At 45.2% G+C, this 11,857-nt stretch overlaps 1 pseudogene; it reads left to right on the top strand.

The window, feature by feature from the left end:
* LOC111835269 (NACHT, LRR and PYD domains-containing protein 12-like) overlaps positions 1-11,857 on the top strand; it is a 202,143-nt pseudogene that overhangs the window by 44,703 nt on the left and 145,583 nt on the right.

Raw genomic sequence — 11,857 nt, forward strand, 5'->3', positions numbered from 1 at the left:
AGAAGGGGCCGGTGCCCGCCCACTCTCGCCACCCCCACCCCACTGTGAAAGGTCTGGTTCCGCCCCCGTCGGACAGAAGGGGCCGGTGCCCGCGCACTCTCGCCACCCCCGCCCCACTGTGAAAGGTCTGGTTCCGCCCCCGTCGGGCAGTAGGGGCCGGTGCCCGCCCACTCTCGCCACCCCCGCCCCACTGTGAAAGGTCTGGTTCCGCCCCCGTCGGACAGAAGGGGCCGTTGCCCGCCCACTCTCGCCACCCCCGCCCCACTGTGAAAGGTCTGGTTCCGCCCCCGTCGGACAGAAGGTGCAGGTGCCCACCCACTGTGAAAGGTCTGGTTACGCCCCCGTCGGGCAGTAGGGGCCGGTGCCCACCCACTCGCGCCACCCCCAGCCCACTGTGAAAGGTCTGGTTCCACCCCCGTCGGGCAGAAGGGACCGGTGCCCACCCACTCTCGCCACCCCCACCCCACTGTGAAAGGTCTGGTTACGCCCCCGTCGGGCAGAAGGGGCCAGTGCCCACCCACTCTCGCCACCCCCACCCCACTCTGACAGGTCTGGTTACGCCCCCGTCGGGCAGAAGGGGCCGGTGCCCACCCACTCTCGCCACCCCCACCCCACTGTGAAAGATCTGGTTACGCCCCCGTCGGGCAGAAGGGGCCGGTGCCCACCCACTCTCGCCACCCCCACCCCACTGTGAAAGGTCTGGTTACGCCCCCGTCGGACAGAAGGGGCCGGTGCCCGCCCACTCTCGCCACCCCCACCCCACTGTGAAAGGTCTGGTTCCGCCCCCGTCGGACAGAAGGGGCCGGTGCCCGCCCACTCTCGCCACCCCCACCCCACTGTGAAAGGTCTGGTTCCCAAAGGGAAATTATTTTATTGTTCTGCATTTTTATAGTAGGTAGATCATTTTGATCTGGTCATTTATAAATAGCTCGCAAGCTGAAAAAGTGTTTGCACCCCTGCTGTAGTCAGTTATAATGTCTGTATATCAAGCTGCTGCCATATTTCTTACATCCACTGGACACGTCAATTCACAGAACAAGCGATCCAGAAACAATGTGTACTTTTCATGGAGGCCACTAGGTGGAGACAAAACATAGATTACTAAATATAAGAGGTTCAGAATTAAATTATAAGATCTATGTGCGATATTTGTAAAATACCATGACGACTCCATTTTAACGGGACGATTCTTTTTATGCCAGTTTGTTATTAACAGTCATTTGCGTTCTTTCATAATAAAAATAAATCAAATATTATGAGCCATAAATCATCCGTATATTTTGCAGAAACAGACATCGCGCCGCTGAAGTTCAGCACTTTCCCGTTTGAGATGAACGTGATGTTGCCGTTTCCTGCCCGGCGACCTTTAAAAATCCATGACAGCAGCGGTTAGATGCAGCAGCGTGTGCAGCGGCCATATTCACGGACGAAATCAAGCTGTTCACTAAGACTTAGTTTGTGGTTAATTAATACAAAAGTAACAGCATAATGCTACATTATTTGTGCCCCTCAGGTAAAGTGTTTCCGATGAGACAACACTTTGAAAATCAGTAAATAACATTTTCTCTTGCCTTGACTCCATATCTAAATCAGACCTAGACATGTTTGAGTAGATTATCATGGTTCCTCTGGTTATTGCACTTACCACACACAATATGAAGAAAACATAAGTGAACCGAAATCTCCATGCAATGAATTATCATCCTGTGAGTGTGTTTCAAGTGCTGCAGCCCATACATTAGCAATGGGCATCAGATCACTGTATTCAACAGAGTGAGGGGTTATTCAGAAAGGGCCAGCGTATTATTATAAACCAGATCGATAACTTGTTTAAGCAATTATTACTGTATGTCTTGCCCAGGGCTGGACTGGGACCAGAAGATGGCCCTGGCATTCTTTGGTCATGGCGACTCAATATGATTATTTATATGATATGCGAAAGCACATGACATACCAGAGGATATACACTCACCTAAAGGATTATTAGGAACACCATACTAATACGGTGTTTGACCCCCTTCAGAACTGCCTTAATTCTACGTGGCATTGATTCAACAAGGTGCTGAAAGCATTCTTTAGAAATGTTGGGCCATATTGATAGGATAGCATCTTGCAGTTGATGGAGATTTGTGGGATGCACATCCAGGGCACGAAGCTCCCGTTCCACCACATCCCAAAGATGCTCTATTGGGTTGAGATCTGGTGACTGCGGGGGCCATTGTAGTACAGTGAACTCATTGTCATGTTCAAGAAACCAATTTGAAATGATTCGAGCTTTGTGACATGGTGCATTATCCTGCTGGAAGTAGCCATCAGAGGATGGGTACATGGTGGTCATAAAGGGATGGACATGGTCAGAAACAATGCTCAGGTAGGCCGTGGCATTTAAACGATGCCCAATTGGCACTAAGGGGCCTAAAGTGTGCCAAGAAAACATCCCCCACACCATTACACCACCACCACCAGCCTGCACAGTGGTAACAAGGCATGATGGATCCATGTTCTCATTCTGTTTACGTCAAATTCTGACTCTACCATTTGAATGTCTCAACAGAAATCGAGACTCATCAGACCAGGCAACATTTTTCCAGTCTTCAACTGTCCAATTTTGGTGAGCTCGTGCAAATTGTAGCTTCTTTTTCCTATTTGTAGTGGAGATGAGTGGTACCGGTGGGGTCTTCTGCTGTTGTAGCCCATCCGCCTCAAGGTTGTACGTGTTGTGGCTTCACAAATGCTTTGCTGCATACCTCGGTTGTAACGAGTGGTTATTTCAGTCAAAGTTGCTCTTCTATCAGCTTGAATCAGTCGGCCCATTCTCCTCTGACCTCTAGCATCAACAAGGCATTTTCGCCCACAGGACTGTCGCATACTGGATGTTTTTCCCTTTGCACACCATTCTTTGTAAACCCTAGAAATGGTTGTGCGTGAAAATCCCAGTAACTGAGCAGATTGTGAAATACTCAGACCGGCCCGTCTGGCACCAACAACCATGCCATGCTCAAAATTGCTTAAATCACCTTTCTTTCCCATTCTGACATTCAGTTTGGAGTTCAGGAGATTGTCTTGACCAGGACCACACCCCTAAATGCATTGAAGCAACTGCCATGTGATTGGTTGAATAGATAATTGCATTAATGAGAAATTGAACAGGTGTACCTAATAATCCTTTAGGTGAGTGTATATGACAAAGATTTGGAGGCAGTGTTTTAATAGTTAGTATATTTTGAAGGTAGTCCCCATCCCTAAATGCTTCCCTCCTCCCGCTCCGTCACCCCAACACACATATAGGGCTTTGAGGTGCAGGTGCGTCGCTGGGATGCAGGGGAGGTATTCCTCCTCTGTCCCCCCGTGACCACCTGTGTCTCAATCACACATCACAACTTAGACACTCATTACTTACTCTCTCATGACACATACATTTAGGGCCTTGGGGGTGGGCACAAGGAATGGCGTCCAGAGGGCGGTCTGTTCATTCAGCCTTACCTCTGGTGCCAGTGCCCACTTCTCAATTTTAAGTTGCACATAGACATTGAGGGTTCTGGGGAGGGGCCAAGCTGACACCAGCTGCTGATTGGCAGAGGGTGGTTAGCACCATGCCCTTCCCCTGTTTTAAAGCACTTTAGAACAACACGCACCAACACCACATATGAGCGGGCGGAGGGAAGCATGGGGTCTTTTCACACCCCCGTTCTCTGTTCACCATCTGGGGCCGGGGGCTGGGAGGAGCTGGCCCTTCCGGCTCTGTCGGGGCCCTGGCTGGGGGGTGGGGGGGCCCTTGGATCTCTGGGCCCGGGGTCTGGTCTGCCCTGGTGTGGCCGGCCGCCGGCGGGGCCTGCGTGCTCGTCGCCACGGCCCCCTGGGGCTCCTGTGATGTGGCTGCCGGATGGCCCCCCTCCGGAGCGCTCCTCTGCCCTTTTCTCGGTGGGGGCTGCAATTGTCCCTGCGTTGGTCCTCCTGGGGTTCCCGTGCCCTGGGGGGCCTCTGGATGTCTGGGGCCCGGGTCTCCTCCGTGTCGACTTCATGTCCTGGGTGGGCGGGGCTGTGGCTCCCCACACACACTACTAGACATTTACATGGAGAAACCTTAGGAACACCAGCGCGCTGACACACAGGTGTGCACACAGGTGCTCACGGACACACACTGTCTTGATCGGCTGTTGTTTCTGGGCATGTGTTGTAAGGCTGGTTGTGTGTGCTGTTCAACAACATTTAACGTTTGATGGTCGTTGTGATTAGTACAGATGTTGTATGGTGTCTTTCTCTTTTCAGCAGACATGGAAGCAGATTATCTGTTTTGTTTTTTTCTTGTTTTTTTTTTTTTCTTTGTTTTTTTTCTTTTTTCTTTCCATTCCTCTCTCTCCCTCTCTCTCTCTTCCCTCCTTCTCCTTCGCCCCCCCCCCCCTCCCTCTCCTTCTTTTGAGGAAGTAAATAAAAATATAAAATAAATAAAATAAATAAATAATAATAAAAAAATAATAATAATTAATAAATAAATAAATAGATAGATACAGATAAAGTAGTCCCCCGTGGAGGAGGGAATATATAAAAAAAAAAAGTATATTTTGAAGGTAGTCTTTGACTGCAAAGTTTTATAAATTGTGTATTTTACAGAAGAGAATTTGGGCCACGTGAAGTAATATTCAGAGAATTCTGAGGAAAAGGTCTGAATCCTGACATTAGTCAGAGACTGGCTGCAGACCTCAGGCCCCCTGCAAACACAGGGCAGAGTACACAGGGGCCCTTTCCTCGCCCGCGGGGGCCCTTTCCTCGTCTAGGGGCGCAAGTAGAGATATCAGTGTTGGTGGAAAATGACAGAATTGGTAGCATTTCTGCACATTTCTGCACATTTATTGATTGGGAACATATGAAATATTTAGTTTTAAGGAGGCTACATGAGAATGTTGTATAGTGTAGTTTATTTCCAAAATTTTGTGTGAGCTTTGCGTAAGCATGTGAACAAGAATTATTTTCATCACATGAGCTTTAATTGTGGTGAGTTTTTTGAGTCTTAATGTTATGAAACTTGTCATATAGAAGACAGAGGTAAGTCAGTTTCTCTTAGTACTTAAACGCTGTGTAATCATCTGTTTTACACAAAAGGGTTTGAATTGCATTATTTTTAGTTACTTTTCTCCAACCCATTACAAGAAAGACTAAGACTTTTTGAAAATAATAAACCAAGATGACACAGGGCAGTGGTGACCTAATGCTTAGGGATGTGCACTTGTAATCGGAAGGTTGCTGGTTCGAATCCCTGACTATCAAGGTACCACCCCCAAGCACTGCTCCCTGGGAGCTGAATTAGCTGTCCCCTGCTATGTCACAATGTCACAAATAGATTAAATGCAGAGGACCCGTTTTGTCGTCGTGTGCTGTGGTGTGTCAACACTAATCACCGAATTCCAGAATTATTTTATTCAGTTGCAAACATTCAGAAAAAAATATGTTGAAATTTGCTGTAAAAGGTTGCCTTTATGATAATACTGTTTGTTTTCATTTACTAGATCAGGGCTATTCAATTACAAATTCAGCTGGGCCAGATTTTCAAACCAAGAAATTTAGGCCAGGTAATGACACAATTGAATATATTGAAAAACAAGTAATGTTTGTTTATTTTTCACTTTTGAATTTGGTCACATATGACACAGGCACACCAAAAAGAGCAAAAAACAATACAAAAGCTATTCTTTTTTCTTTACTTAAAAAAGCAACATTTGGGTCTGATATAATAAACATCTCAAAGAGCATTGGAACACATTAGTGCACAGCATTAGCAATAACATTTGAAACAGCACAGGCACTCAAAACATGCATTTAACAAAATCAAATAGAACTATTAATGTTATCCAAGCTTTGGTGAAGAGTACTGTTGCTCAGGGAGGAACGAGAGCTGCTTTTAATTGAGTTAATGTGCGAAAAGCTTGATTCACACGTGTATGTTGATCCAAACATGCTGTGCATGAGAAGCGCCAATTTCTTAATGTTAGGGAACTGATGTATGTTGACGTCAGCCCAAAACCTTGCACCACGGTTATGGATGACCACATGTCAACAAGTTCGAGAATGAATTTACCCTTATCAATGGAGGGGAAAACTTCCTTTGCTTTGGCAGATAAATCCCCACCTGTTGCTACAGAAAATGGATCTCTGGAGAGAGATAGAGGCATACCGCTTTCGTCAAAACGACAGCTCAGGTCAATGGTCCCGAAGATCAAAGGGTTAGGGGTCACAGAGGTCACTAGGGGGCGGGGCCAGGAGTAGTGGCCAGTGTTGTTAATTATCTCCAGATGTTGCGAGGGGTGTGAAATTTGTCGCGGGTGGTTTTTTATTAATTTATTTATTTTGACTAGTGCGGAGACTGAAATGAAGCAGAAAATGGCTTGGCGTGTGGGTGCTTATGAATACGAGTGGGATTTGTCTGATTTGTCACAGAGTTTCTGTGTCTGTGAAAGTGGCAGGGAGGGGGAGTAGGGTAGTGTCTGACCCCTGCAACAGTCCAGGGATTGAGGGTGACCCCCTTTTTTGAAGTTGGGGTGAGTAGTTTTCACATACAGCTGTTATTTACATCCCCCTAGGTCATCCCGGTCAAACTGTATCGGTCTTTGTGCCCGTGCACAATTACATGTAGAAAGTAAACGTCGGCCACACATCAAATTGACATTTTTGTCTTTCATTAAATAAAAAAGTTTTTTTTTGTTGGAATTTGAGGTAAAGTTGAGGACAAGAAGTTTTGCCCATATACAGATGCAGCCCCCTCAATTTTCCCCTCCAGCCAAAGGGAGTGACCCCCCTCCTTCTGGGGATGTGCCTAAATTCTTGTCTAAACCCGCCCATTTATTCACTTGCAGGGTGTTACCATAAGATGGCGCTTTCTTTACAAAAACGCAGTTTTTTCACCTATGGCTGATGGGTCTGGATCCCCCGCCTATTGCGGAAGTTACGTTCCAGACCCATCAGCGATAGGTGAAAATCCGCGATATAGAAAGACCATATACATAAACTTTTTTTATAGTTTAAGCCTTACAATACCACTCCCACATGCTTTAAACACATGTGAACTTATTAAAACGCACTTTGTAAACACATATGATATGTGGATGTTGGGCTAAGGATATGAGTGACATAAAATATGAGAATTTCTGGTATCATTCGAATGTTTCTAGTAATGCATCGTGTTGGTCTTTTACTCATAATGGTCTTAAAAGGTCTTAAAAACGTCTCAAATTTAACTTACTGAAACCTGCAAGAACCCTGTGTATGGTGCAGCAACTTCTTTGATGATACTGTTCTCAAAGTAGTGTCTGTCCATGATTCCCTCAAAGATGACCAATGGTCCTGCGCCATGTTGGGAAATCATCCCCCAGACATGAAGTTTAAGGGGATGTTTGGGCGTTGGTTTGGCAACAAAGTGGTCCTTCCTCTTAAAACTAAGCCTGGCATAGTGTTCCAGAGATACAGATGTTTCATCTGTAAACAACACATTGTTCCATATTTCCCCAGACTCAATCCACTGAAGTGCTTGCCTTAGCCTTGCATCTTTGTTGCGGTCTTTGATCATTGGTATGGAGTCTTTCTGTATTTCCATCCAAGCTTTCTGCGGGCGCGGTGCACAGTAGTCAGGCTAAGTTGAACACTGAAATCAGCTTCAATCTTCCGCTTTACTTCCTGGGCAGTCATCTCATCATTAGCTTTTGTCAGGTCATCAATGGCAAGCAGAAGGTTACTGTGGAAGTGAAACACAAAAGCTATTACAAAAAAAGCAAAAGTGATATACCTGCAGGAATGTATAGTATGGATTATTTATAACATTTTATGATATATACTACTTTACATCGAGGAGCCAGTTGTGCTTACTGATTGTTTTCTTGGACGTGGACGGCCAGGTTTTCTCACTCTGAAGTGGTATCGCAGTGCTCTCACTGTGATGCCCAGGCTTGCAAAATGTTGCTGGATCTCCTCTGTTGTTTTTCCATTTGCTCACATAAAACAAATCTCTTGAGACCTCTCGTTGTGGAAGCGCGTCATCTCCGTTATAATACAGCACAGTATGCCTCAGTTGTATTCCAGTGGTTGTTTCAGAGATGCAGTAAGATATCTATGTGTATATTTTGTGTGTGAGTGAAAAGGCAAGTTCTGACAAGCATTTGTGATTGGTCAAGGTACTGTAAGCTCCACCTCGATTAGCCAATGGGATTCAACAAACAGTAGATGCAAATACCTTGACCTATTTTCAGTTTTTACACTTATTTTTCTGCATTTGAAGAGAACAATGGATGCATCCATTTTCTACAAGACTGGGAAATGTCTTCCTAGAAAGATAAGCAAAATGGTCATCATCAATCTCATGCTCAGCCTACAGTACCTGTCATTTTGAACTTTCCATTGTAACCTTATTTGTAATGTTATCCTACTAGGTGAAAAGCAGAGCTCCAGATGTGCCCCCAGAAAATATAAAAAAGACACGGATATCTGCTGCAGCTAGACCATCACCAGCTGCCAGGAGCAGCAGAACAAGTGAGGGATTTCCCTAGTTAATTTGTAGTTATTTAATTATGTTCATTTAGTTCATTAATTGACCCCCAGGCTCCAGGAGTCTGTATGAAGACCATAGATAAAGGGCCGGTTTCCCTCAGGGGGGGCAGAGACAGATACAGACAAACACTGAACCGGCCGTGTGAAACATCTTTCTGTAACATCTTCATTCTGTCTTAATAAACTGCTTAAGCTTAAGGAACCTGCCTCATCACTCAACTAAAAGAACCTGAGGTTTCATTGAAAAAATCTATCATAACCATCCATTTCCATTTAATTTATTTGGCAGATGCTTTTATCCAAAGCAATCTACACTTTTGTGAAATCAGGGTCAATCAGTCCCTGGAGTGACTGGGGATTAAGCGTCTCGCTCAGGGACCCAGTGGTGACATCACTGTGCTGAGCCTGGGATTTGAACCAGCAACCATCCGATCACAGGTGTCCTACCCTGCTGAGTCACACACCGCCCCCACAAACTGCATATTTGATACACTCATTATTGTAGGTCGTACATTTTGATGTGCGTGTATATTCATTACAGGCTCCTCTTTATGTTCTGCACAAATTGACCCAGGACATACATGCACTATTAAAATACCCCATTCAAAATGCAAGGACTACAAGCATATGTTGAGCATGTATATATGTTCAGAGTAATTAGAGTCACAAATGTATGGTGTGTGAAATGGAGAAAGGTGAATTGTGGGTAATGAGTGTGAATGATACATAATTTTGCATTTTACTCCTGTATTGCCAAAGGACTTACATGTAAACAGGGGGTTTTGTAGTCTAATGAGCTAATTATGTTTTATTGAAGAACCTACTTGGTTCTGTGCAGAATCTGGATTTGAGCCTTCAACTCTTTTACCACTATGCCACCTACTGGTCAGAGGATCCTCAGATCACCATGGAGCCTGAATAAATGCTCCTCATCTCATATATCTGCTCAAGCCGCCTTTATTGTTACATGTAATGGTTGTATAATGGGGGGGGGGGGGGGGTAGATGCAGACATGGATTTATCTGTATGCATCTATACCCCACCCTCATTCTCTCACTCGCTTTCTTACATGGGGACCGTTCTCTATATATATTTTATGTCTCACTGAAGAGCCTTTTACCATAAATTGTACAGAAATCATAAGCTCTCCATTTGCTGGACAGATGCTGTTTCTCCTTTAATACATTCTGTGCACTCTGTCCATTCCTATCACTGTGCTGGAATGTTGCTGTGACCTTTTTGGTGGAAAGTATACATCCATCCATTCATCTTCCTCAGTTTATCTGATTGCGGGTCCTGGGTGCAGCAGTCTGAGCAGGGATGCCCAGACCTCCCTCTCCCCAGCCACCTCCTCCAGCTCCTCTGAACCGAGAGATATAATCTCTCCGGTGCGTCCTGGGTCTCCCCGGGGCCTCCTCCTGCACAGACATGCCTGAAATTCTTCCCCAGGGAGGCTTCAGACTGAATCACTGCTCTGTGATATAGCACATCTACTGCCGTGGCATGTGGCCAGTAAAGAAAGTGATGATATGTGTGGAAATATTTGTAATTTTCTTCACAAATCACGTTTTGTCAAGAACAACGTGGACATTGTGTTTTAGGGGGTATTTTCATTGACAGTCAGGTTTACATGTAAAAACAGGGCTTTTTCCCAGCACCTGCCTGATACACACTGACCTGTGACTGACTGACCACATTTGATTTGTGAAGAAATTCACAAATCAGCCTGGTCAGAAGGAGCCTGGATGGTCCTGTTTATATGGTGAAGTCTTTTAATTATTTGCATTTGAAAATAAAATGGCAAAGCATAATATCAGCAGATTTCGGGGTGGGGGGCGACGGCATCCGGATTCACAAATCACAAGTTACCAAATGCCACCCTGTTTACTAGTGTGCCTCACTACAGTGTCGAGATTAATTAAACCGAATCCGGAATCACTAACTGCAAACTATCTTTACCGTGGTCACCTGTGGCAGATAACTGTCTGAGGAATCTAAACTGTAACAAAATGCTGTAAAAAAACAGTGAAATTATTACATTGACATACTGTTTATCAGTAAAACGGTACAATACTTTAGAGAAAATGCATTCTGGGCAATATTTATGAGAACCATGACGTTTCCCATAAAATACTGCAATGTGCTGTAATTCAGTACATGAAAAAATAAGCTGTAGAATTTACTCAAATAAAATGAGATAACACCACAAAGACCTAGACCGAACACTGGAACATCGTCTGTGTTCCGTAATTGCGGGAGATCACCGTCACACAATCGGAAAGACTGTCCTGCCAAAGAAGCTGAATGCAGGAAATGTCGCAGATGAAGACACTTTGCTGCTGTCTGCAGGTCTAAGCAGCCTGTGCATGAGATGGCAGAGGAAGAGGAAGTCTTTCAGGGTGGCCTTTTCCTGGAAGAGGGGAAGTCAGACAGCACTGGCTGGTACTCAGATATCAGAATGAATGGGGAAGTGCTGCCTTTTAAGCTGGATACAGGGGCAGCACTGACAGCTATTCCTACCACACTGTACAGTTACAGCAGAGACGGCCCCCACTGCACACCTCAAAAAGACTGTATGGCCCCAGTAACAACAGGTTGCCTGTTGTAGGAAAGATTCGGAGCAGACTTGAAAGGAAGGATAAAAATTCCACTCAGCCAGTATTTGTCATTGATAACCTGGCCAGACCACTGCTGGGCTTACCAGTGCTCACTGCATTACACCTTGTTCAGCGAATGGAGGAACTTAGCACACTGGGTGAGAAAGAAGACCCAGGGGAGATCTTCAAAAAATAAATTTCCAGAGGTGTTTACTGGATTAGGGAGGCTTGATGGTAATTATCACATCCGCCTGAAAGAGAATGCTGTCCCCTATGCTCTGACTACTCCTCGCAGCGAGCCGATCCCCTTAACTGAAAAAGTAAAAGATCTGAAATGAATGGAAGAAATGGGGGTCATCTCAAAGATAGAGAAACCCAGTGAGTGGTGTGCAGGGATAGTAGTGGTCCCAAAACCCAGTGCTAAAATTAGAATTTGCGTTGACCTCACCAAACTCAATGAGGGTGTGTGCAGAGAAAGGCATGTATTGCCCTCAGTGGACCAGTCATCAGCACGGCTGAATGGCTGACAGGTTTTTACAAAGCTGGATGCAGGTAGTGGGTTTTGGCAGATACCCTTAGCACAAGAGAGTGGGGAGCTCACAACGTTTATCACTCCCTTTGGCCGTCTATGTTTCAATGTCTTACCTTTTGGGATCAGCTCAGGGCCGGAGCATTTTCAAATGCAATGCAATGCAATTTTATTTATATAGCGCATTATCACAACATTA

The sequence above is a fragment of the Paramormyrops kingsleyae genome, chromosome 4, assembly GCF_048594095.1.
Source record: "Paramormyrops kingsleyae isolate MSU_618 chromosome 4, PKINGS_0.4, whole genome shotgun sequence".
Lineage (NCBI taxonomy): Eukaryota > Metazoa > Chordata > Actinopteri > Osteoglossiformes > Mormyridae > Paramormyrops > Paramormyrops kingsleyae.